The 27,673-nt window shown below is 36.0% G+C and overlaps 1 protein-coding gene across 3 annotated transcripts in view; it reads left to right on the top strand.

Annotated features, from left to right (window-relative positions):
- Positions 1-27,673, top strand: part of LOC137646047 (steroid hormone receptor ERR2-like) — a 541,572-nt gene that overhangs the window by 319,036 nt on the left and 194,863 nt on the right. The window lies entirely within an intron of this gene.

Genomic DNA, 27,673 nt, shown 5'->3' with positions numbered 1-27,673 from the left:
AGGGATTTCAGTATTATTCAAGATGAAACATCGCAGACATTAGAAATGATTCAAGTGAGCGGTAACGAGTGATTTCGTCGTGTGTGCGTTTGTTTATGATAGCAAAATTTTGATCAAGGAACAGGGGATGCAATCATCGACACCAAAGACTATTACGGGAAAAATGCTAAACCACATTCTTATGCTAAAAGAATTTAGATAGTTATATGATATTTTTATATTTTGATGTAAACTGCATAATTAAGGTTTATTTACACCATTACTTAAGATTAACATGCGATTCTTGAGTAAGTTATACACAGCTAATAGACGTTATATTAGTATTGGGACCAGATTGTGGAATGTCTTCTTTATACGGCAGTTGAATCGGTGGAGCTTCAAAAGCTCAAACTTGCAGCGAATGTATTATGTTGAACATGCTGACAGAAATCTCTCTTTATTGTTTTATATGACAGATCTATTATTAATATTTTAATGTATATTTTTATTCTTTATTTTTAATTTCTTATATAGTTTATTTCCTTGTTTCCTTTCCTCACTTGGCTATTTTACCTATTGGGGCTATTGGGCATGCAGCATCCTGCTATTCTAACAAAGGTTGTAGCGTAACTACTGCTGCTGCTGCTGCTGCTGCTGCTGCTACTACTACTACTTATAATAATAATAATAATAATAATAATAATAATAATAATAATAATAATCAGTAAATCATTAAAATAAATACATCACAAAACATGATGTTTTCTAACGTGAAATAAGTTACTTTCTGGTTTGCGTGCTAGATATTATAACATCACTAATACGTTCCTAGTTAAATTAACTCTCTCTCTCTCTCTCTCTCTCTCTCTCTCTCTCTCTCTCTCTCTCTCTCTCTCTCTCTCTCTCTCTCTCTCTCTCTCTCTCTCATTATATATATATATATATATATATATATATATATATATATATATATATATATATATATATATGTATGTATATATATATATATATATATATATATATATATATATATATATATATATATTATTATTATTATTATTATTATTATTATTATTATTATTATTATTACTAGCTAAGCTACAACCCTAGTTGGAAAACCAAGACGCTATAAACCCAAGGGCTCCAACGAGGAAAAATAGCCCAGTGAGGAAACAAATAAGGAAATACAGTAAATAAACGATCTTAGAAACGACGAAGAATTAGAATAAAATATTTTAAAAAACAGTAACAGCATCAAAACATGTATTTCATATATATTCTATAGAAAGACATATGTCAGCCTGCTCAACAAAAACATTTGCTGCAAGTTCGAACTTTTGAAGTTCAATCCATTCAACTACCCCGATTAGGAGGATCATTCCACAACTTGGTCACAGCTGGAATAAAATTTCTAGAATAATGTGTAGTATTGAGACTCATGATGGAGAAGGCCTGACTGTTAGAATTAAGGGCATGTCTAGTGTTACGAACAGGATGGACTATCGGGAAGATCTGAATGTAAAGGATGGTCAGAATTAGGAAAAATTTTATGCTTGAGAGTACATTTGGGCACACTATTCTATCTTGCTTCTTTTCCTCTTGTTTTGTTGAAGTTTTATATTTATGTAGGAGATATTTATTTTAATGTTGTTACACTTCTTAAAATATTTAATTTTTCCTTGTTTCCTTTCCTCACTGGGCTATTTTCCCTGTTGGAGCCCTTGGGCTTATAGCATCCTGCTTTTCCAACTGGGGTTGTAGCCTTGCAAATAATAATAATAATAATAATAATAATAATAATAATTGAATGACGGTGGCAGAGATTAATATCTAGATCTGAAATAAGAAATTTAATAGACCGTAAGATCCTGTCCAACAAATTGAGATGAGAATCAACAGCTGAAGACCAGACAGGAGAACAATACTTGAAACTAGGTGAAATGAAAGAATTAAAACACTTCTTCAGAATAGATTGTTTAAAAATCTTAGAATACTTTCTCAATTAGTTTTGTGTGTGTGTGTGTGTGCAATGGAAGAAGATGCCTTCCCAATGTGTTTCTCAAAAGTAAATTATCTGTCGAAAATTACACCTAAAATTTTAAGAGTCATACAGGGGTTAAAGAAACATTATCAATATTATATTTAAAGAAACATTATCAATATTATATATATGTTGTGTTTGTATTTGTTAAGGATATGTTTGTTTGCTTATTAATGTGCTCATAAATGTTTTATTTGTTTGGAAGAGTCATCCCGAAATTCGTCCAACACTAAAATTTTTAATTCGTGGGCGAACACAGTGCTGATAAAATCTCCGATAAGCCGTTCTCCGAGGTAGAACAGCTGTTTCAGCTAATATGGACATCACTCTTCCCAACTGATAATTAGGAAAGATCTTCCCCTGATGACGATATGGATAATGATGACAGAAGATAACCTCATGAGATCATTAAAATGCTTTCCTTATTCTCCTCTGTCCTCATCAACCTAACAACACTGAAATTACCAAACAACTTTTCTTGGCTCAGGGGGTTAACTCCTGCATGTTATTGTTCAGTGGCTACTTTTGCTCTTGGTAAGGGTAGAACAGACTCTTTACTTATGGTAAGCAGCTCCTCAAGGAGAAGGACACTCCAAAATCAAACCATTGGTCTCTAGTCTTGGGTATTGCCATAGCCTCTGTACTATGGTCTTCCACTGTCTTGAGTTAGAGTTCTCGTGCTTGAGGGTACTCTGAGTCACTCTATTCTGTCTTATTTCTCTTCTTGTTTTTAAAGTATTCATAGTTTATATATGAAAGATTTATTTTAATGTTGTTACTGTTCCTAAAATATTTTATTTTATTTCATTATTATTATTATTATTATTATTATTATTATTATTATTATTATTGACTATTTCCCCTGTTAGACCCCTTGGGCTTATAGCATGTTGCTTTTCCAACAAGGGTTGTAGCTTTAACAGTAGTAGTAATAATAATAATAATAATAATAATAATAAACTTATTTATAAATGACAAATAATCTCATATAGTTGACGTCTTAGTAGAAAAAAAGACGAAGATTATTTAGTGGTTTAGAATTTCGGAATTTGGCGCTCGGGATGGTGAATCAAATAATAAATTCGAGGAACGAGCAAAGAGAACAAATTCTCGATATAGTATCGGAATTGAGTTATAAGCTTGAAATTCTTGTTTTCTTTGATATATATATATATATATATATATATATATATATATATATATATATATATATATATATATATATATATATATATATATGTGTGTGTGTGTGTGTGTGTGTGGTTTTGTTGTTTGTTTATAGAGATGATGTATATGTTTTATTATAATTATATGTATATATATATATATATATATATATATATATATATATATATATATATATATATATATATATATATATATACATACAGAGAGAGAGAGAGAGAGAGAGAGAGAGAGAGAGAGAGAGAGAGAGAGAGAGAGAGAGAGAGAGAGAGAGATGTTTGTATTTGCGATCGTTCACATATACAGTATATATATATATATATATATATATATATATATATATATATATATATATATATATATATATATATATATATATACATACACAAATATAAATGTATTTATAACACATAAACTTTATTTTATATGTATATACACTATGTGTGTATTTGCCCATGTGCATATATATACAGTAAATATATATATATATATATATATATATATATATATATATATATATATATATATATATATATGTATATGTATATATATATATACATATATATATACATATATATATACATATATATATATATTTGTATATATACACATACATACGTACGTACGTACATACAGACTGTATTTTTATATATGTATGTACATTATGTGTGTATCCGTGTCGAAGTCCATATATGTCCATATGTATATCATCATCATCCTTTCCTCCTACGCCTATTGACGCAAAGGGCCTCTGTCAGATTTCGCCAGTCGTCTCTATCTTGATCTTTTAATTCAATACACGCTTCATAGTCTTCAGCCATATAGGCCTGGGTCTTTCAACTCTTCTAGTCCCTTGTGGAACCCAGCTGAATGTCTGGTGAGCTAATCTCTTTTTGGGAGTGCGAAGAGCATGCCCAAACCATCTCCATCATGATCTCATCCTCATATGGCACTCGAGTAATCTCTCGTATAGTTTCATTTCTAATCCTGTCCTGCCATTTAACTCCCAATATCCTTTTGATGGCTTTGTTCTCAAATATACTAAATCTATTGGAGATTGTTTCATTGCCATACCATGACTCATGTCCATAGAGTAACACCGATCTCACTAAACTTATATATAGTCTGATTTTTATATGTAATTTCAGGCGATTTTATTTCCAAAATTTACTTGACCTAGCCATTGTCTGATTTGCTTTTTTCAATCTTTCACTAAACTCTCATTCTAAAGACCCTGTTTTGGAGATCATGGTTCCTAAATACTTGAATAATTCTACCTCATTAATCCTTTCTCCTTCCAACAATATTTCATCTTCCATTGGATACTCCGTTCTCATCATCTCTGTCTTTCTTCTATTTATCTTCAGCCCACCATCGTGTGATATTTCACGCATTTCTGGTAAGCAAGCATTGCAAATCCTGTGGTGTTCTGCTAACAAGGACAGCATCTTCAGCATACTCTAGGTCTGCTAAATTCCTATCACCAATCCAGTCCAATCCTTCTCCACCATCTCTGACTGTTCTATGCATTGCACAATCCATGAGGAAGATAAACAACATAGGTGACAACACTTTCCCTTGAAGTACTCCGCTGTTTACTAGAAATTCATAGTTGTATGGAAAATGCAGCTATATAAATTAAACTTTCAAAGTTATGCATATAATTTTGCATGAAAATTAAAATGGTAAGAAATATACAGCGGTAATAATTTTTTATTTAGAAAGTTAGTTAATACTCGGTTATTATTTAACAGGATATTTGATATAAAATGTTTGGTCTTTACTGATGCGAAACTCCATGTGAAGATACTTACGGAAATATCAAAAGTAATGAATATCAAATTTAATACATACCGTAATAAAGGGCTTGTTTGAATAAAGATTGCTGTTACTATAGGATATATATATATATATATATATATATATATATATATATATATATATATATATATATATATATATGTGTGTGTGTGTGTGTGTGTGTGTGTGTGTGTGTGTGTGTGTGTACATATATACACACAAATTTGACAAACTTATCAGTTTTGCACATGGAGCCATCATGTCACTGTAAGCTTATCATATTGATTATCTGGTTTTTATTCGAGCTGATAAAGCAGATAGCAACAAAGAACTGGTCGTGTGGCAAAATTAGAGATATTCATATCAAGGGCTTATTTTACTCGCTATTCTTATTTCCATTTACTTGAATGTATGAATGCGCGCGCACAGATGCACATACACACACACTCCTAAGATCTTGAGATATCTTTGATAAAACATATGACTCAATTTACATTTATTTTGATGATTTCAATGCTAAAGTAAGTCAAAAAAAGAGAGAAGAATCAACAGTAGATAAATTTAGAATAGGCTCAGGAATTGACAAAGGAGACTTGCTTATAGAATTTGTCGAAAGAAACATTCTAAAACTTATGATTCCCTTTTTTTTATATATATATATATAAAAAGGAACATGGAAAATTTGCATGGAGAAACGAAATAGATTTCACTATGGGGGAAAGTGTGGATTTAGTTAAAGGTGTAACAGTGTTACACTAGTGGAAGTCAAGCGACCGTAGAATGATAAGAAGTAAAATTTGTATAGATCCAAGGAAAGAAAAAGAATAACAGTGTTAAGGAAGTAAATAAACACTCCAATAATAAGAGAAAAATCTGATAGTTTTTGTTTAACAATCCAAAATAGGTACTCCCAGTTACATGATGAAATGGAAGGAAGTAAAGAGGTGAACAGTAATTTAACAAGATTTGTATTGAATAAGCACTAGAGATAAGTGGAAAAGGTCCTAAACAAAATCAAGGAAAACTATCAGAAAAAAAAAACACATAAAAAACTAATAAAAGAAAGACTGGAAATAGGGTTAAAATTCGGGAGAGATGAAATAGAATTAGCAGAACTATACAAAGTAATAAACAAGCTGTATACCAAGATATTCGTAAACACAATCGGACCAAAATTGAGAAAATACCAAAGAAAGGAAAAAGCATAAAATTGATGAAAAGAAGATCTGGAACAGGGCACCAACATATTTGCTTTATAGGATGAATATGGAATTTTTAAGAAAATGGATAGATTTATGAAAAATGCTTAGGATTTATATACAATGCTATTTAACAGTGACTTAAGAAATAACTTTGCCAATAGAAATATTGAAACAACTGAGCCGGTACCAAAAGTAACAGTAGGAGAAGTGAAGAAATCATTAAAAACATAATTAAAAGGCAAAGCATCAGAAGAAAATGCCCTAACAATTGATTTAATAATAAATGGAGATTTCATGACAGCAAAACTCAATGAACTATACACAAAAAGTCTTCAAGAATGCTCTATAACCACATTATACTATTTCACAAAAAAGGGAGACACAAAAGACCTGAAAATTAAAGCCTAATAAGTGTACTCTCCGTAATATATAAAATATTTACAAAGATCATATTAGGCCGAATAGAAAGACAGCTAGACTTTTATCAACCAAAAGAGTAGGCAGGTTTTAGAAGTGAGTATTCAGCAACTGACCCTATCCATGTAATTAACCAGCTAATGGAAAAGTCAACAGAGTATGACAAAACACCATGTATGCCATTTATAGACTATGAGAAAGTTTTTGATTCTGTCAAAACTTCAACAGTAATGAAAACCTTTCAAAGACAAGGAATAGATAAATCTTATGGTAGAAGACGTGAAGATATCTATACGGGAAGTACAGCAATCCTAAAACTGCATAAAGATTGTGGGAAAGTCCTGATTGAGAAAGGAGTTAGACAGGGAAACCCCATCTCTCCTAAATTATTCACAACATGCCTGAAAGAAGTTTTTAAGAATTTAGATTGGGAAAATGTAGGAATTAACATTAATGGGGAATACTTTAACAACTTAAGATTTACAAAGGACCTAGTTCTATTTAGTGAATCATGAGAGGAATTGCAAAAGATGTTAGAGGATTTGTATAGAGAAAGCAGAAGTGTAGGACTTAACATGAATATGAGTTAAAGTAAGATAATGTTCAATGAAAATACAGAGACAACATATAAGGGTTATGGAAGAACCTCTAGAGATTGTTAATGAATATATGTAATTTGGACAGACTGGAAGTGTTTCCCCAGGACATGAGACCGAAATTAAAAGAAGGATAAGCATAGAATGAAGGACTTTTAGCAAACAAAATGCGATTACAAAAAGTAAAATGCCACTCTCTAAAACATGTCTTATGAAAGGGTTTTCCCAATTTTAACTTATGCATCAGAAACTTGAAGCCTTACTAAAACCTTGAACATAAGCTAGTTACAACTCAGAGCAATGGAAAAAATAATGATGGGAATAACACTGAGAGACAGAAAAAGAGCGACATGGATAACAACATGTAAGTAAAAGTAGTGGACATGGGCAGGACGTTTAATGATAATGATATATAATAGAAGGACAAAAAGAATAACAGAATGGGACCCTAGAGATTGGAAGCGAGAGGTGGGAAAGAAGAGAAAACGATGGATTGACGAGCTAAGAAAATTTTCGAACCTAGCCTGGCATAAATTACCATAAACAGATGCTAAGGCCTTTGTGTGGGTGTGTGTATGTTTTTGTGTGAGTGTGTGTGTCTGTAAGAGAGGGTGTGCACGTTTGGTTTTATGATAATATTATTATTAGCTAAGCTATAACCATAGTAGGAGAAGTAGGGTGCTATAAGTTCAAGGGTTCCAGCAGGAAAAATAGCGTGCAGAGGAAAGGAAATAAATAACCATATGAAAATAATGAATAAAAAATATGAAATATCTTAAGATCAACTGCCCGATTAGGAAGGTCATTCCACAAGTTGGTCACAGCTGGGATAAAACTTTTAGAATGATTTATAGTATTGAGCCTTATGATGAAGAAAGCAACACCGTTAGAAATAACTGCATACTTAGAACTACGTACATGAGGGTAGGCCTACAATGTGGGAACATCTGAATGCATTGGATGGTCAGAATTATGAAAAATCTTATGTAACATGCATAAAGACCTAACTGAACGAAGGTACCGGAGATCAATATCAAGATCAGGAACTTAACAAACAAGTTTTTGTCCAACAAATCAAGATGAGATTCAGCAGTTGAAGACCAGAGAAGAAAAAATTACTCGAAACAGTACAGAATGAAATAATTAAAACATTTCTTCAGAATAGATTGATTGCCAAAAATCTCAGAAAGACTTTTTCAATAAGTCAATTTTATTTGTGCAATTGAAGAAGAAACAGATTAAATGTGTTTGATGAGCCACTATCCTCGACCCACTTATTATCATACGTTGAGTTTTGTTATGGGTTAACTTCATGCACCATAATTTGCACCATGTACTAATATTAGGTAGATCTCTTTTAAGGGATTCAGCAACTCTAGGTCTACATTCGGGGTAAGGAATTGATGCAAAGAGAGTGACATCTTCAGCTTATGCAACAAGCTTGTTTTCTAGGCCAAACTGTGCGAGCGTGTAGTTAGGTGATAACTGAGAGGCGGGGGAAGACGGGAGGGATATAGTTATATATGGATATGTGTATATATACACATATATGTATATGTACCAGAGTACCACGACAGGAAATATGGAGATGTCTCAGGGAGAGAGGAGTGATGGAGAAGTATGTCAGAATGATCAGGGAGATGTATAGAAATGTAAAGACCAGCGTCAGATCTACAGTTGGAAGAACAGAAAATTTCCAAGTTGGAGTTGGGCTACATCAGGGATCTGCTCTAAGCCCACTCCTGTTTAACATCGTCTTGGATGTGTTAACAGAGGATGTCAGGGAGGAGCCACCATGGTGTCTGCTCTATGCAGATGATATAGTCTTGGTAGCCGAGAACAGGGAAGAACTGGAGGGGAAACTAGAAAGATGGAGATATGCCTTGGAGAGTAGAGGTTTAAGAATAAACAGGAAGAAGACAGAGTATATGACAACCGAGATGGATGGCGACCAGCAAACAACAATCAAATTAGGCGGAGGAAACATCAAAAGGGTTCATAAATTCAAGTACCTTGGTTCAGTGATCAACAATGGGGGGAACATGGAAGAGGAAATTAACAACCGGATTCAGTGTGGTTGGAACAACTGGAGGAGGGTGTCTGGTATCATATGTGATAGGAAAGTCCCTATAAGATTGAAGGGCAGAGTGCACAAGGCAGTGGTCAGACCAGCAATGACATATGGATTGGAAGCAGCACCCCTAAAGAAAAAAGAGGGTAGAAAGTTGAACGTAACCGAGATGAGGATGCTTAGGTGGATGAGTGGAGTAACCAAAAAGGACAGGGTTAGAAATGAACATATTAGGGGTACAGTAAAAGTCACTGAGGCATCAAAGAAAGTGCAAGAGGCAAGGTTAAGATGGTATGGCCACCTGATGAGAAGAGAAGGGCAACACATGGCAAGAGAAGTGATGGACGTGGAGGTGGATGGAACACGAAGGAGAGGAAGACCTAAGACCAGGTGGAGAGATTGCATTAGAGATGATACGAGGGAGAAGGGAGTATGGGAGGAAATGACACAGGACAGAGGGAGATGGAAGAGACTCATTAGAAACGGCGACCCCGAATAGGGATAAAGCTGGGAAGAAGAAGAAGAAGAAGAAGTATATGTATACATATATACTGAAGTATATTTTAATGTTTATAAAGCAAAATGACACATTTTTCAAGATTTTAGTGTTTATGAAGCAAAGTGACATATTATTTTTAAGGTTTTACTGTTTTTTTTTTTTTTTTTTTTTTTTTTTTTTTTTTTTTTTTTTTTTTTTTTTCAAGATGGCCACCAGATTGTTAATTTTTCATTTTGTAACCTTTGCACTACAGTGCTTAAATCATTACACTGGTCTTCCACTGTTGCAGAGTGATGTGCATGGAGCACTGACTGTAAGCACGTTCATCTTCCTTTTCAGCCTTTCTTACAGGAACACTTTGTCAGTTCCCAAGAGCTAGCTGCATTAGGGTTTAGTATTGTCCAACATATCCCCCATGTCTCTCTTTTCTGTATCCACTCCCATTCAGCAGGACTGCGTGTGTCTGGATTGGAGGTGATTGCCTGGCCCCAGGTGATCCCAGCCTGATTTCTGAGGGCTGCCTGTGTTGGTGGAATTGAGTTGTATGGCCACAATTTGCCCAAAAATATATCTAGTTTTGCTTCATCCATTATAGCAGCTGAGCTTGATCTGTTATACATGAGGACAACGAATCTCTCCAGCCTCTGCAGGTCAGCATCTCGGATCGATGTTGGGTGCAAGCTGAGATTAGTGAAGATTTGAGAAACATCATCATTTATGTTCCAATTCTGCCACGCAGTTTTCTTTCTTTTCCCACGAAAGGCAGACAAAATGTTCCATCCGGTGAACACGTGAAAGTATGGGATCTCTCTAGATTTCTCAAGGCCTAGTAGCATAGTCATAAAATGTCTTGGAAGTATATGGAGGTAAGGCATTGCAGACTCAATTCCAGCTGAAATGGATGGTAGCTACACATCACCGATGGGATAAAATAGGGCAGTTCTAATCATTTCTGGAAGTGCTAGAGGATGAAGGTGACAGTCCTTTCTGTCATCCCATTAAGAAGAATCCCAGTTCTTTCTTCATCAAAAACAGCCTGAGATAATTTCTAAGGAGAAAGCCCTCAAAGACGACTGTCAGTTATTTTCACGAATGTTCATCTCCTGTCAGACTTGCAAGAATTCTTCAAGCAAGAGAATCAATCACAACCTGCATCTCTCCGTAACAGTGGCATGCTTTATGCATGTCATAAGTTACAGCTGGTTGAAATGATTGAAGCACAAGTAAGCATTCTAGACAGAGAACCAAAGGTAGATCCAATCATCAATAATAAATCGGCACTTACCAATATCTTACCTCCATGTACTTCAAAGACATTGAAGTGGAATACTATGACTCTAGGTATGAGAGGGTGGACATAATCTTTTATGTATACAAGAAGTAAAGTCTGGAATCTGTGACGAGGTCAAAAACGGGATAATTAAGCAGAAGAAGAATGAGAGAACAAGTCAGATGCCAGGTAATTGGCAAAGCTCTTTGTGATGCATGCAACAAGACCAAGCAGTTTCACTTCCTTGCAGTGAAGATCTGTGAAGTAAAGATGACAAACACATTCATTGTTACAAAAGGAGAGGATGCCATTAGCAACACAATGAAGACTTAGGATGCAGTGTCTCATGTTGTCATGGGGAAGCTTACTCTTGAATATTTGTACACACCAAGGACATAATGACTGATGTGAGAAAGTTTATTACCATTAAAGTCAATGACATGGACGTGTTAATCATAGCAGTATCTATGCTGCCATCCTTGTAGGAAATAGGTCTTGAGAAAATGTGGATTGCCTTTGGCCAAGGAGCCAAGATGTGATGGATTCTAGTCCATGAGGTAGTTTCTGAAATAGGACTGAGAAAGCTAGAGGGATTCCATACTTTCATGCATTCACTGGATGTGACGTCATGGCTGCCTTCCATAGGAAAGGAAAGAAATCTGCATAGTAGACTTGGAACACATTTAATGTTTCTGAAGCATTAACTAATTTCAGCTAGGATCTAACATTGATTCATGATATTGACCTGCAGAGGCTGGAGAGATTTGTTGTCCTCATGTACGACAGATTAAGTGTAGCTGCTAGTGTGGATGAAGACTAGATCTCTGACCATAAATCGAAGCTATAAAACTAATTTTTATCAATACAGGCAGCCCTCAGAGAATACACAAAGTATGTGTTATATCAGCCTGGGATCATCTGGGGCTAGGCAACTGTTCGACTATAATTATGCTTCCTTCTTTCTTGTGTCACTTCTGTTCAAACATTGAAGAGAAGTACTGTATACAATATATGCCTTATGGCAGCTCTTGCTAATCATCTGCTTCCAAAGTACTATTACTCTTAAACTTTCACAGCATTTCACTGCTCACATTAACAAGATGACCTTTAAGGTAGACTGCATTTTGGTGTGAAAATGAGACTCGTTAAAATAGTGCCACTAAATAGTAAACCATTGAGAATGAGTCACAGAAACGCTTAGTGTGACACCAGTCTGGTTTGGAAATCCTAGGAGGAAGAAAAAAGTCAAGTAGGAGAGGGTTTCAGAAAGCAGGAAAGTGTATGTTAATTGAATTTGAATTGTTCATCATGGGCATGAGGTATGAGAAGATATCAGTTGCTTGTGTTCCTTCTTGTATAGAAGTAAACGAAACCCCATCACTGTTATGGTGCTGAAAGTACAAAAATATTGATTAAGTATGTCTAGAGGATCAATTGGCATAGAATTTAGTGTTAAATCAGAAGTTATGAGAGAAGGAAGACCACAAACATTTACGTACATAGTAATTTAAGACCGTGGAATGAGAATGCTAAAGATATATTGTGGAATCCTCATTGTACATCAAAATAAGATTAAAGGTATTCAGTGGATAACCTATTTTAATGGCAATAAGAATACTCATTGAATAAAAAAAGATCAACCTTTTATATGGAGTTTAGAGAGATTTAGATAAGCAAGTTTAAATTCAAGCTTCAATTAAGATCTTAATTAATTAAGATCTCTACTGCATCTCTGAATGACGGCCAAACTATTAGGTTTTACCTCTGAGAGGCTCAATTGTGGGATGTCCCTCATGGTACGAGGAGGAGTGTAGGTGTAAGTGTCACTACGGTAAGATGCATTTATTTGTAAAGTTATTATCAGAGAATGGGAAGAAGGGGACCACCCCCTGCTTGGGTGAGATTTGATAAGTAAATTTCTGACCCTATTGTTAGTAAGAAATCTTTTACATCCCTTTGGTAAGGTATTATGGTATTGATCCAATAGAAAAGTGGATGGAAGATACGGGTGGTGATAAAGGATTCAATTGAAATGCTTGGGCTAAATAACTGACGACTAATTTACTAAACATTAAGGCCATTGTAAGCATGGATGGGTTTTAAGAAATGGAAAAGGAGGAAATAATAACTTGAGATCATTATAATTGAGGAAAATTCTTACATAATTTCTGCAAATATAGTCCAGTGGCAGTAGTATTGGAAGAAATGTTCTCTCGTAGAACTTATAAAGATTTATTACTAATGGATATAGATGCAAAGAAAAAAAATCTATAATTCTGTGAATGAAAAAATCCTTGGCTATTACAGAGCGGTGTTGGATAACAACAATATATCAGAATGTTGGAACGAAAAAGGAAGACCTATATAAAGACTTTGGCTTATAAACATTAGATGAGACACTTTCCTCAAATTGCTTTTAGTTTACACTCTTTTGAGTTTGTGTGCGTAGTCTATGGGTTTCCAGGTCCCAGTCCTAAGTCCTAGGCCTTGTGGCAAAAATTCATAAATTCAGATCCAATGTTCTTCAGGAGGACATCATTGTCAGGAAGATCTAAGTGCAATATTTACTGTTAGAGTTTTTTAAGGAAAAAGGTAGGAGAAAGAGAGTTTTTAAATTGAACTCCGTCTACAAAAGATTGGCGGTAGCAGTGCACTAGAGTGTGTTCATTGTAACAGATTGCTGTTGTTTGAGCATATTCTGAGTGTTGCTCAAAATTTGTAAATCTCTTTCGGAACTACCATCTTGAAGGTAAATCCGTCGCTGTTACTTGTGGGGTATCTACTTGAGACCGATCTTTTTAATGAAATTTTATTTATTTTTATAATTAATTAATTTAGTATTTCAAATTTTTAAATGGTGTGCAGACATGTTTGAATGTTGTTTTCGAAATAATTGAAAGTTTTTACCATTTTGAATATTTCTTATGGTGCTAAGTGACCTCACACGTTCCATTGCTTGGCTTCAGGCCTAAATTCCTAATCAAATCCAAGAAAAGATACAGGTTTTGAATAGTTTTTAGGGATTTTAATTATGTTGATAAACAAATGTAAATATTACCTGTCTGACTGAGTGCTATGTAAACTATGCTAGTAAATAGGTCTGCCATGTGATAGAATAATTCTCGTCAGACTAAAAATGTGTATTGACCTCTTGTTGCATTCAGCATCCATTAAGCAGTAGGAATCCCTATCTATACTAGGCGCAGTGTGTTCAAAGATAAAATGAAACCGACTATTGAACGAAGAATTGCTTTGATCGACATCCGTATTGATAAGAAAAAACTGAACGAATCTACTCGGGAAAATAGTTAGATTTGTCTTTTGAGTATATAGAAATAGAGGAAATACAAATAAAAAAGGGGGGCTTCCAGTCGCCTTTTAGAAACCCTAGATCCATAATTTGTGATTAATAGAGAATAACTGGACGGAAAAACACACTCTAGATTTTTGTCATAATAATGACAATAGAGGTCGCCGTCGACAAAGGATGTCATTCAAAATGTTTAGTCTGAATGACCTACGACTAATCTTGTTAATTTGTAGAACGCCTACGAGGATGAGAGAATTCCGAAAATTTCATCTGAACAATTATTACAGAAAAAATGAAAAAGAATACAAGGAGGAGATGCATTATTATAGAAAACAGGACCAATATTGAAAATTGCGCAACTGAGTCTTATTTAGAAAATCAGTATGACGAATCCCAATTCGCTTGATAATCAAGATAACGGGCCATGAGTATTTGATTAGCGTTTTTCAAGAATTGGCTGGAGTTGAGATGTTTTCTTTTGTTGGTGATGCCCTTCCCACATCAAACAGGACATGAATGATTAATGATTTCTCTTAATTCTGTCGTATCTGTGTTTCTTCAAATAATTGTTACATCTCTCTCTCTCTCTCTCTCTCTCTCTCTCTCTCTCTCTCTCTCTCTCTCTCTCTCAGAGTTCATTGTTTGACTTTTATTTCTTTTTATCTGTAAGCTGAAGGGATATTTATTCCAAAAAATATTTAAAGATTAAAAAAAATTGGTTCCCGGGCAACCAAGAACCCATTGGGTTGTGCATTATCCTCGTGAATTTACTCTTGTTATCTCCTTTTACTTTTGCCCCATAGTTTTTATTCTGCGCGTAGGTTTTCTTTCTCTTCCTTGTTGGTTTCAACTTCTATTTGTATTCTAAACAATAAGTTTGAAAGGAAAGGACTTGTTGTTTTTAAAGATAACATTTGTGTTTGCATATTTCGCCTACATGTGAAGGCAAATTACCAGTACAGTAGTATTCGAAAGGATGACATGCGATCATGGGGGACTTTTCAGTGGATATATATCCAGTTCTTTTCTCCAGAATTGAACTCTTTTGTGCGTTTCCTTCCTCTAAAAATCTAATATGGCTTTACTGATTATGAACCAGGTTTGTCCCCAACAAAGTAAAGCTGGTATAGAATGTCTTTTTTTCCGTGTACAATAAGGTTGCTGTCGTCTTTGCAGAGAACTGAATGTTTGTCTTGGACTTTGAAGAAAGTTAGAGAAGCTTTTCTAATAGGACGAAGTATCACCCTGAACTTGACTGAGTCACTGAAAGTTCCCTTTATATTTCTCATTGTTTAACTGAAGCTTTCGCGGTTTCAATAACATTTCAAATTTTTATTTGATATTTTTTCTTTTTTGTCCTGGAAATGCCCTATTTTTGTTGCTAACTGCTGTTTATATTTCTCTTTGTTTGTCTTTTTCAGACTTTGCGTATAATATAAACTATCTATTCTTATCTTTCATTTGGGACATAAATGTTGAAATTCTCAGGTCTTTTTCCTAACGTAAATGAGTTTAAGTTCATTTTAATGTACTTTCTCTCAAGATTACACAGTTACAATATTTTTACGGGAAGAAGAGTTGGTGCATGCGTGTAAAGTACTTTATGTATGCATGTTTTTTGAAAGGGCTGTGAGTGGTAACGTTGCTATAATAAGAACCAAGAGAACATTAATTTACGAAGCAATTTATCATAAGATGATCTTATTACGTTATTTATGTATTGTTTTAAACATTGTTTATTGCGCATGAATTAGAAAATTAACTAAGCTATTATACGGGCACGTGAAAAGATGTATTTTGTGGAATTGTCTCTGTTGCTGTCGTGTGTCATTTTTTTTTTTTATAGATGTTTCTAAATGAGCTGCCATAAATAAAGACGAAACAGCAATACAACGTTTGCTTCTTACACTGTGGTATTTCAAGTTTACAGTCAAAATCAAAATTGATTTCACTTTTTTATCACTTATGGTGCTCAAGAGTTTACTTCTGTCGATGGATAAAAACAAATGGAATCCGACTTAAAAAAGAAAGAAAAAATAATGCAGTTTACACTTCGAGATATGAGTAAATAAGAAATAAAACTCGGTATTTTATGATATGAGTAAATAAGAAATAAAACTCGGTATTTTATGATACTGTATTGGAATAAGGAAAATGTTATAGAGTTATGTACGGAAAAGCTAAACGAGCATTTACGAGTGTACCAAGACTTAAACGAAAGCTTAAGGGCTGAAGCACCCACAGGCACTCAAGAGAAGTAAGGTCTATAGACCTTGAACAGAAGATGAACAAACTCACACCAATGAACGAACGCCAACTTTCTTGTGGTTAAGGATTTCTAAATTCCCCATCAACCCTAACCGTATGTTTCTAACCTCTGTCTTGTTACTATTGTTCCACGAGCTGGGCGTCCTTCAATGCCAGGGACACAGTTTTACCACGTACCACAGACTCTGAAGCTTGTCTTAGAACCCTTTACGTTACAAGCGCGTCAGTAGTCTGAAATGAAACGTAGGTGAAAGTAGATTTTAAAAGGATGCATTACTAAGATGCCTGCAAAATTAATCTTCCAATACCTTTTATTTGCATAAACAAATGAAAACCTTGAGGAGAAAAGCAGTTTCATAGTAATTATTGAGGCTCCTCAATGTTTTTCCTTTTATCCACGAGAGCATATTTCGTCGCCAGAAGTCTATTCATGATGGAAGTTCTTCGTTTAGAAGTTCATAGCCAAATTTTGTATCGGTTGATAAAAATATGAAAACCTACTGTCAGTAGTACGACTTTTAAATCCAACTTGCAATTGAATAACTTTTTAGGGAAAGCTTTTATACGTAACTTTTATCTTGTATGAAATAGAACTGAGACAAAAAATTTGAAATATGTTCAAGTAGCAGAAGGTAAATGATTATGTAAAGATTTCAGTTGCCTTGAGTAGAGGAAACTTGAATCTTACAATCCCGAGTACCTTGGAACTTAACCTACTCATCAAGAGGAATATTTTTTTTGGGGGGGGGGGAGAAAGGAATTCTAACCCGTAGCCTTAACCTTCATTCCTTTCAGAATTTCCATGAAACCACCGCTTTCAGTTTCAAGCGTTTTCTTGTCACCTAGGTACTCTCACCATTAAAAGTATGTTTCTAGAAATATATGCTCGTTTGCAATATCTTAGGATCAATAAATGCAAACCCGGAATCATATTTGCGCTGTGAGGGATACGGCTTGAACGTGTTTCTGACATCCCGTGCCATGCATTATTTATATATATATATATATATATATATATATATATATATATATATATATATATATATATATATATATATATATATAGTACGTGTTTGTGTATATATGCAAATATGTATGTGTGTGTATGTATGTATGTATGTATGTATGTATGTGAGTGCGTGTATCACGTGTGTGGTATGTATATATGCATATATTTATTTGTGAGTATTTTTCTTTGTGAATTCCATCATGTTAATGAAATAATTACAAACTTTTTGTTACGAGTACTGATATCCCAAAGATACATACAAACTGTGTGAAATCGTTCCTGATAAGTTGTGCTTCGAAATTTTCTGCCTAAAAAGAGGTGCAAGAACAGACTTACAGACAGAGTGACACACAAAATAACAATTCCAGAACCGTTAGTTTGAGAGTAAAACCTTAAGGCTACATCTGCCCTTTACCCTTGTGACCAGTTCTGCAAATTTCTCCCTGTTGGTGTGTGTGTGCCTAAGTTGGGTTTAATGACGGAATCCCGCTAAAATAGCAGGACCCTCTTTCCTGGCGAGAGGGAAAGGGTAATCCGGACCTCTCGTAATAGAAATACCGAAGAGGAAAGGAATGAAACCTGGTCTGACCTGAAGGAATTTTATCATTTATTCATGGATGTTATGTATAGTATTTGGGCATGCCTATGTGTATCTTCAAAGGAAATGACTATTGTAGTGTTGTAATACCATAGGGTTACTGGTTACAAATTCATCGATTAATTTTTAGTCTTAATATCTCTCTCTCTCTCTCTCTCTCTCTCTCTCTCTCTCTCTCTCTCTCTCTCTCTCTCTCTCTCTCTCTCTCTCTCTCATATATATATATATATATATATATATATATATATATGTGTGTATATATGTGTGTGTATATATATATATATATATATATATATATATATATATATATATATATATATATATATATATGTATATATATATATGTATACTTTATATTTATAAATGTGTGTGTGTACTCTTGATTTTGATGAATTAAGCTAGATAAGAAAAGGGAGAGTTGAGACGGAAGAACAAAGATGGTTAGACAAGGAAGGGAACAAAGGAATCTTATGTTCATAAGGCTACAAGAAGTCGGAAGTTTAAGAGTCAAAAGGAAAAGGCTGTTTTTATCCTACATGGACACTAGAAATCTTAGAGAAGGAATACGAAAATGTCATGAAGATGTATAGCACAGAAAATAACATGCTGGGTATGTTTAAAAGTTTTTTGATGAATATAAGTTTGTTAAAAGGCTTTTATTATATTTGGAGAGCTGTCTATCCTGAGTTTTTTTTTAAGCCCTTTTATTGTGTCATGATTTAGGTATTGCTTCCATATTCGGCTTTCAGCAGCTGACTCACGTCTTAAACCATTAGATAAAATCTTGTGGTCTATCATATTTTTATACTGCTTTCTTTCGGGAGGTTCAATACCAGACAGTGTTTTAAAAGTTATGTGTAATCTATCTGAACAGGTTTTTCTTTTACACATATTCTAAACTTCAGTTGATTCTCGTGTATTTGGCTGCTTTCAATATTGGGGCAGTAAAATGTGTGTCATTTTTTTTCTCTAAGTAGGTTTGCAGGTTTTCTTGTAATGATGATAATTATAGCAATAATATTTACACATAACGATAGAGTAACAGAGAAGTTATTGCTAGATGGGTTGAAGCAAAGACCATAGCATGGTCTATAGTAAATGTATGGAAGATAAGATAAATTACCTTCGAATGTTGAAGCTGGAATGTATGAAATGTTGACCCAACTATCCATTGTGAGTGAAATATGTATGAGAGTAGAAGAAAAATCAGGAAAGCATTTAAGATGAATTGTGGTTTTGCCAATCTTATTATTACCGGGAGTTTTGTGTCAGTGATCAAACATTTTTTTGGGGCCGGAACATTTGGGAAGGAAGAGATGGAGACCAAGAAAATGTTGGTTGGCTAGGTTACAGGGAAGTGCTAGAATAAAAGGGCCATAATATACAATGTGCAGTTTACCTGATCCTAAGAACCGACATCAACATTCTAAGGTATACATTTAAAACAACACGGAAAGTGAGACAGTCATTAAAGCATATACATATTTTCATGGTCTATATATGTATATAAACCTTGCGTATTCTGTGTTAAACAATGTGGTCTGAAATGCTTTTTCGAATTGATTTCCCTGTATTTCGTATTAAACTTGATAGGCTAGTAGGAAGGCTTTTATAATGCAGACAACTTTGAACCTAGCAAAGTCTTCACGTAACCTACCTTATTCAGCAAAAATTTTTCTTCCAATGACATACTCGGCATGGCATATAATTATTATCGCTGATTTCACAAATATTCCAATTCAACTTGATTATTCTTTTATAATTTTTTTATGTGTCGCTAAGTTGAATATCTGGATATGTATTAATGAATATTGTTCGAAAATAGGTAAGACTCAGTTCGATATCATGTCCCTAATCATGGCTATGAATTTTAGTGGCATTGCCAAAAAGAAAACGCTTAATACGAAACTGGAATAATGCTTTTTCTTTTTATTAAGTGGCATTGGCGTGGAAAGGACTTCCAATTGCATTGACATGAAAAGGAGTTCCAATGGCATTGACATGAAAAGGAATTCCAATGGCATTGACATGGAAAGGAATTCCCATGGCATTGACATGGAAATGACTCCCAATGGCACTGACATGAAAAGGATTAACAATGGCATTGACATTGAAAGGACTTCCAATGGCAATGACATGGAAAGGACTTCCAATGGCACTGACATGAAAAGGAATTCCAGTGGCATTGATATGGAAAAGCCTTCCAATGGCATTGTCATGGAAAGGACTTCCAATGGCATTGACATGAAAAGGATTAACAATGGCATTGACATGGAAAGGACTTCCAATGGCAATGACATGGAAAGGACTTCCCATGGTATTAACAAGGAAAGGACATCCAATGGCATTGACATGGAAAGGACTTCCAATTGCATCGACATGAAAAGGATTAACAATGGCATTGACATGAAAAGGAGTTCCAATGGCATTGACATGAAAAGGAATTCCCATGGCATTGACATGGAAAGGAATTCCCATGGCATTGACATGGAAATGACTCCCAATGGCACTGACATGAAAAGGATTAACAATGGCATTGACATGGAAAGGACTTCCAATGGCAATGACATGGAAAGGACTTCCAATGGCATTGACATGAAAAGGAATTCCAGTGGCATTGATATGGGAAAGGCTTCCAATGGCATTGTCATGGAAAGGACTTCCAATGGCATTGACATGGAAAGGATTAACAATGGCATTGATATGGGAAAGGCTTCCAATGGCATTGTCATGGAAAGGACTTCCAATGGCAATGACATGGACAGGACTTCCCATGGTATTAACATGGAAAGGACATCCAATACCATTGACATGGAAAGGACTTCCAATTGCATTGACATGAAAAGGATTAACAATGGCATTGACATGAAAAGGACATCCAATGGCATTTACATGGAAAGGACTTCCAATGGCATTGACATGGAAAGGACTTCCAATGGCATTGACATAGAAAGGAATTCTAATGGCATTGACATGAAAAGGAATTCCAATGGCATTGACATGGAAAGGAATTCCAATGGCATTGACTTGAAAAGAATTAGCAATGGCATTGACATGAAAAGGACTTCCATTGGCAACGACATGGAAAGGACTTCCCATGGCATTAACATGGAAAGGCCATCCAATGGCATTGACATGGAAAGGACTTCCAATGGCATTGACATGAAAAGGACTTCCAATGGCATTGACATGAAAAGGACATCCAATGGCATTGACATGAAAAGGACATCCAATGGCATTGACATGGAAAGGACTTCTAATGGCATTGACATGGAAAGGACTTCCAATGGCATTGACATGAAAGGACTTCCAATGCCATTGACATGAAAAGGACTTCCAATGGCATTGATATGGAAAGGATTTCTGATGGCATTGACATGAAAAGGTCTTCCAATGGCATTGACAATGAAAATCCTTCCAATGGCATTGACATGGAAAGGACTTCCAATGGCATTGAAATGGAAAGGACTTCCAGTGCCATTGACATGGAAAGGACTTCCAATGGCATTGACATTGAAAATCCTTCCAATGGCATTGACATGGAGGCATTGACATGGAAAGGACTTCCAGTGCCATTGACATGAAAAGGACATCCAATGGCATTGACATTGAAAATCCTTCCAATGACATTGACATGGAAAGTACTTCCAATGGTATTGGCATGGAAAGGAATTCCCATGGCATTGACATGAAAAGGATTCTCAATGGCATTGACATGGAAAGTACTTCCAGTGGCATTGATATGAAAAGGACTAACAATGGCATTGTCATAGAAAGGACTTTCAATGGCATTAACCTGGAAAGGAATTCCAATGGTATTGACATGGAAAGGACTTCCAATGGCCTTTAGCATGAAAAGGACTTCCAATGGCATTGACATGGAAAGGACTTCTAATGGCATTGACATGAAAAGGTCTTCAAATTGCATTGACAGGGAAAGGACAACCAATGGCATTGACATTGAAAATCCTTCCAATGGCATTGACATGAAAAAGGACTTCCAATGGCATTGACATGAAAAAGGAATTCCAATGGCATTGACATTGAAAGGACTTCCAATGGCAATGACCTGGAAAGGATGTCAAATGGCATTGACATGGAAAGGACTTCCACTGGCATTGACATGGAAAAGACTTCCAATGGCATTGACATTGAAAGCACTTCCAATGACATTGACATGGAAAAGACTTCCAATGGCATTGACATGGAAAGCACTTCCAATGACATTGACATGGAAAAGACTTCCAAAGGCATTGACATGGAAAGCACTTCTAATGACATTGACATGGAAGAGACTTCTAATGGCGTAGACATGAAAAGGAATTGCAATGGCATTGACATGGAAAGGTCCTACAATGGCATTGCTATGGAAAGGGCTTCCAACAGCATTGACATGGAAAGGACTTATAATGGCATTGACATGGAAAGGACTTCCAATGGCATTGACATGGGAAGGGCTTCCAATGGCATTGACATGAAAAGGACTTCCAATGGCATTGATGTGAAAAGGACCTCCTATGGCATTTACATGTAAAGGACTTCCAATGGCATTTACATGTAAAGGACTTCCAATGGCATTGCCATGGGAAGGACTTCCAATGGCATTAACATGAAAAGAACTTCCAATGGCATTGACATGGAAAGGACTTCCTATGGTATTGACGTGAAAAGGACTTCCTATGGTATTGACATGAAAAGGATTTCCATGGGGATTGACGTGGAAAGGACTTCCTATGGCATTGACATGGAAAGGACTGCTAATGGCATTGACATGGAAAGGACTTCCAATGGCAAGAACATAAAAAAGACTTCCAATGGCATTGAAATGGAAGGGACTTTCAATGGATTTGACAAGGAAAGGACTTCCAATGGCATTGCCATGGAAAGGACTTCTAATGGCATTGCCATGGAAAGGACTTCTAATGGCATTGCCATGGAAGGGACTTCTAATGGCATTGACATGGAAAGGACTTCTAATGGCATTGACATGGAAAGGACTTCCAATGGCAAGGACATGAAAAAGACTTCCAATGGCATTAAAATGGAAGGGACTTTCAATGGATTTGACATGGAAAGGACTCCCAATGGTACTGACGTGAAAAGAATTTGCGATGGAATTGACATGAAAAGAGCTTCCAATAGCATTGATATGGAATGGACTTCCAATGTCATTGACATTGAAAGGACTTCCAAAAGCATTGACGTGAAAAGGACTTCCTATGGCATTGACGTGAAAAGGTCTTCCGATGGCATTGACATGGAAAGGACTTCCAATGGCATTGACATAAGGACTTCCAATGGCATTGGCATGAACAGAACTTTCAGTGACATGGAAAGGACTTCCAATAGCTTTGACATGGAAGGGACTTCCAATGGCATTGACATGAAGAAAGGACTCCCAATGGCATTGACATGGAAAGGACTTCCAATGACATTGGCAAGGAAAGGACTTCCAATAGCATTGATATGGAAAAGACTTCCAATGGCATTGCCATGAAAAAGACTTCCAATGTCATTGATACGAAAAGAACTTCCAATGGCATTGACTTGAAAAGGACTAACATTAGTATTAACATGGAAAGGACTTCCAGTGACATTGACATGGAAAGGACTTCCAATTGCATTGACTTAGAAAGGACTTCCAATGGCATTGACATTGAAAGGGCTTCCAATGGCATTGCCATGGAAAAAGGACTTCCAATGGCATTGCCATTGAAAGGACTTCCAATTGCATTGACATGAAAAGGACTTACAATGACATTGGCAAGGAAAGGACTTCCAATGGCATTGACATGGAAAGGACTTCCAATGACATTGGCAAGGAAAGGACTTCCAATAGCATTGATATGGAAAATATTTCCAATGGCATTACCATGAAAAAGACTTCCAATGTCATTGACACAAAAAGGATTTCTAATGGCATTGACATGAAAAGGTCTTCAAATTGCATTGACAGGGAAAGGACTTCCAATGGCATTGACAATGAAAATCCTTCCAATGACATTGACATCGAAAGGATTTCCAATGGCATTGACATGGAAAGGATTTCCAATGGCATTGACATGGAAAGGACTTCCAGTGCCATTGACATGGAAAGGACTTCCAATGGCATTGACATTGAAAATCCTTCCAATGGCATTGACATGGAAAGGACTTCCAATGGCATTGACATGGAAAGGACTTCCAGTGCCATTGACATGAAAAGGACATCCAATGGCATTGACCTTGAAAATCCTTCCAATGACATTGACATGGACAGGACTTCCAATGGCATTGACATGGAAAGGAATTCCCATGGCATTGACATGAAAAGGATTCTCAATAGCATTGACATGGAAAGTACTTCCAGTGGCATTGATATGAAAATGACTAACAATGGCATTGTCATAGAAAGGACTTTCAATGGCATTAACCTGGAAAGGAATTCCAATGATATTCACATGGAAAGGACTTCCAATGGCCTTTAGCATGAAATGGACTTCCAATGGCATTGACATGGAAAGGACTTCTAATGGCATTGACATGAAAAGGTCTTCAAATTGCATTGACAGGGAAAGGACTCCCAATGTCATTGACATGAAAAGGACATCCAATGGCATTGACATTGAAAATCCTTCCAATGGCATTGACATGAAAAAGGACTTCCAATGGCATTGACATGAAAAAGGAATTCCAATGGCATTGACATTGAAAGGACTTCCAATGGCAATGACCTGGAAAGGATGTCAAATGGCATTGACATGAAAAGGACTTCCGCTGGCATTGACATGGAAAAGACTTCCAATGGCATTTACATTGAAAGCACTTCCAATGACATTGACATGGAAAAGACTTCCAATGGCATTGACATTGAAAGCACTTCCAATGACGTTGACATGGAAAAGACTTCCAATGGCATTGACATGGAAAGCACTTCCAATGACATTGACATGGAAAAGACTTCCAAAGGCATTGACATGGAAAGCACTTCCAATGACATTGACATGGAAGAAACTTCTAATGGCATAGACATGAAAAGGAATTGCAATGGCATTGACATGGAAAGGTCCTACAATGGCATTGCTATGGAAAGGGCTTCCAACAGCATTGACATGGAAAGGACTTATAATGGCATTGACATGGAAAGGACTTCCAATGGCATTGCCATGGGAAGGGCTTCCAATAGCATTGACATGAAAAGGACTTCCAATGGCATTGATGTGAAAAGGACCTCATATGGCATTTACATGTAAAGGACTTCCAATGGCATTTACATGTAAAGGACTTCCTATGGCATTGCCATGGGAAGGACTTCCAATGGCATTAACATGAAAAGAACTTCCAATGGCATTGACATGGAAAGGACTTCCTATGGTATTGACGTGAAAAGGACTTCCTATGGTATTGACGTGAAAAGGATTTCCTATGGCATCGACATGGAAAGGACTTCTAATGGCATTGACATGGAAAGGACTTCCAATGGCAAGAACATGAAAAAGACTTCCAATGGCATTGAAATGGAAGGGACTTTCAATGGATTTGACAAGGAAAGGACTTCCAATGGCATTGCCATGGAAAGGACTTCTAATGGCATTGCCATGGAAGGGACTTCTAATGGCATTGACATGGAAAGGACTTCTAATGGCATTGACATGGAAAGGACTTCCAATGGCAAGGACATGAAAAAGACTTCCAATGGCATTAAAATGGAAGGGACTTTCAATGGATTTGACATGGAAAGGACTCCCAATGGTACTGACGTGAAAAGAATTTGCCATGGAATTGACATGAAAAGAGCTTCCAATAGCATTGATATGGAAAGGACTTCAAATGGCATTGACATAAGGACTTCCAATGGCATTGGCATGAACAGGACTTTCAGTGACATGGAAAGGATATCCAATAGCTTTGACATGGAAGGGACTTCCAATGGCATTGACATGAAGAAAGGACTCCCAATGGCATTGACATGGAAAGGACTTCCAATTGCATTGACATGGAAAGGACTTCCAATGACATTGGCAAGGAAAGGACTTCCAATAGCATTGATATGGAAAAGACTTCCAATGGCATTGCCCTGAAAAAGATTTCCAATGTCATTGATACGAAAAGAACTTCCAATGGCATTGACTTGAAAAGGACTAACATTAGCATTAACATGGAAAGGACTTCCAGTGACATTGACATGGAAAGGACTTCCAATTGTATTGACTTAGAAAGGACTTCCAATGGCATTGACATTGAAAGGGCTTCCAATGGCATTGACATGGAAAAAAGACTTCCAATGGCATTGCCATTGAAAGGACTTCCAATTGCATTGACATGAAAAGGACTTACAATGACATTGGCAAGGAAAGGACTTCCAATGGCATTGACATGGAAAGGACTTCCAATGACATTGGCAAGGAAAGGACTTCCAATAGCATTGATATGGAAAAGACTTCCAATGGCATTACCATGAAAAAGACTTCCAATGTCATTGACACAAAAAGAACTTCCAATGGCATTGACATGAAAAGGACTAACATTAGCATTAACATGGAAAGAACTTCCAATGATATTGACCTGGAAAAGGGCTTCCAATGGGATTGACATGAAAAAGGACTTCCAATGGCATGTCATGAAAAGGATTTTAAGGCACTGACATGGAAAGGGCTTCCAGTGGAATGTCATGGAAAGAGCTTCCAATGGCATTGACATGACAAGGACTAACAATGATATTAACATGGAAAGGACTTCCAATGGCATTGACATGAAAAGTACTTCCAATGGCATTGACATGAAAAAGACTTCCAATGGTATTGACATGAAAAGGACTTCCAATGGCATTGACGTGGAAAGGACTTCCAACGGAATTGACATGGAAAGGACTTCCAATGGCATTGACATGAAAAGGATTAACAATGGCATTGACATGAAAAGGAGTTCCAATGGCATTGACATGAAAAGGAATTCCCATGGCATTGACATGGAAAGGAATTCCCATGGCATTGACATGGAAACGACTCCCAATGGCAATGACATGGAAAAGACTTCCAATGGCATTGACATGAAAAGGAATTCCAGTGGCATGGATATGGAAAAGCCTCCCAATGGCATTGACATGGAAAGGACTTCCAATGGCATTGACATGAAAAGGATTAACAATGGCATTGACATGGAAAGGACTTCCAATGGCAATGACATGGAAAGGACTTCCCAAGGTATTAACATGGAAAGGACATCCAATGGCATTGACATGGAAAGGACTTCCAATTGCATTGACATGAAAAGGATTAACAATGGCATTGACATGAAAAGGAGTTCCAATGGCATTGACATGGAAAGGACTTCCAATGGCATTGACATGAAAAGGAATTCCTATGGCATTGACATGGAAAGGAATTCCAATGGCATTGACATGAAAAGGAATTCCAATGGCATTGACATGGAAAGGAATTGGACTTCCA

This window comes from Palaemon carinicauda, chromosome 8 (assembly GCF_036898095.1).
Source record: "Palaemon carinicauda isolate YSFRI2023 chromosome 8, ASM3689809v2, whole genome shotgun sequence".
NCBI classification, from domain to species: Eukaryota; Metazoa; Arthropoda; class Malacostraca; order Decapoda; family Palaemonidae; genus Palaemon; species Palaemon carinicauda.
Note: the sequence above shows the minus strand (reverse complement) of the source record. Positions and strands in the feature narration are given on the sequence as shown.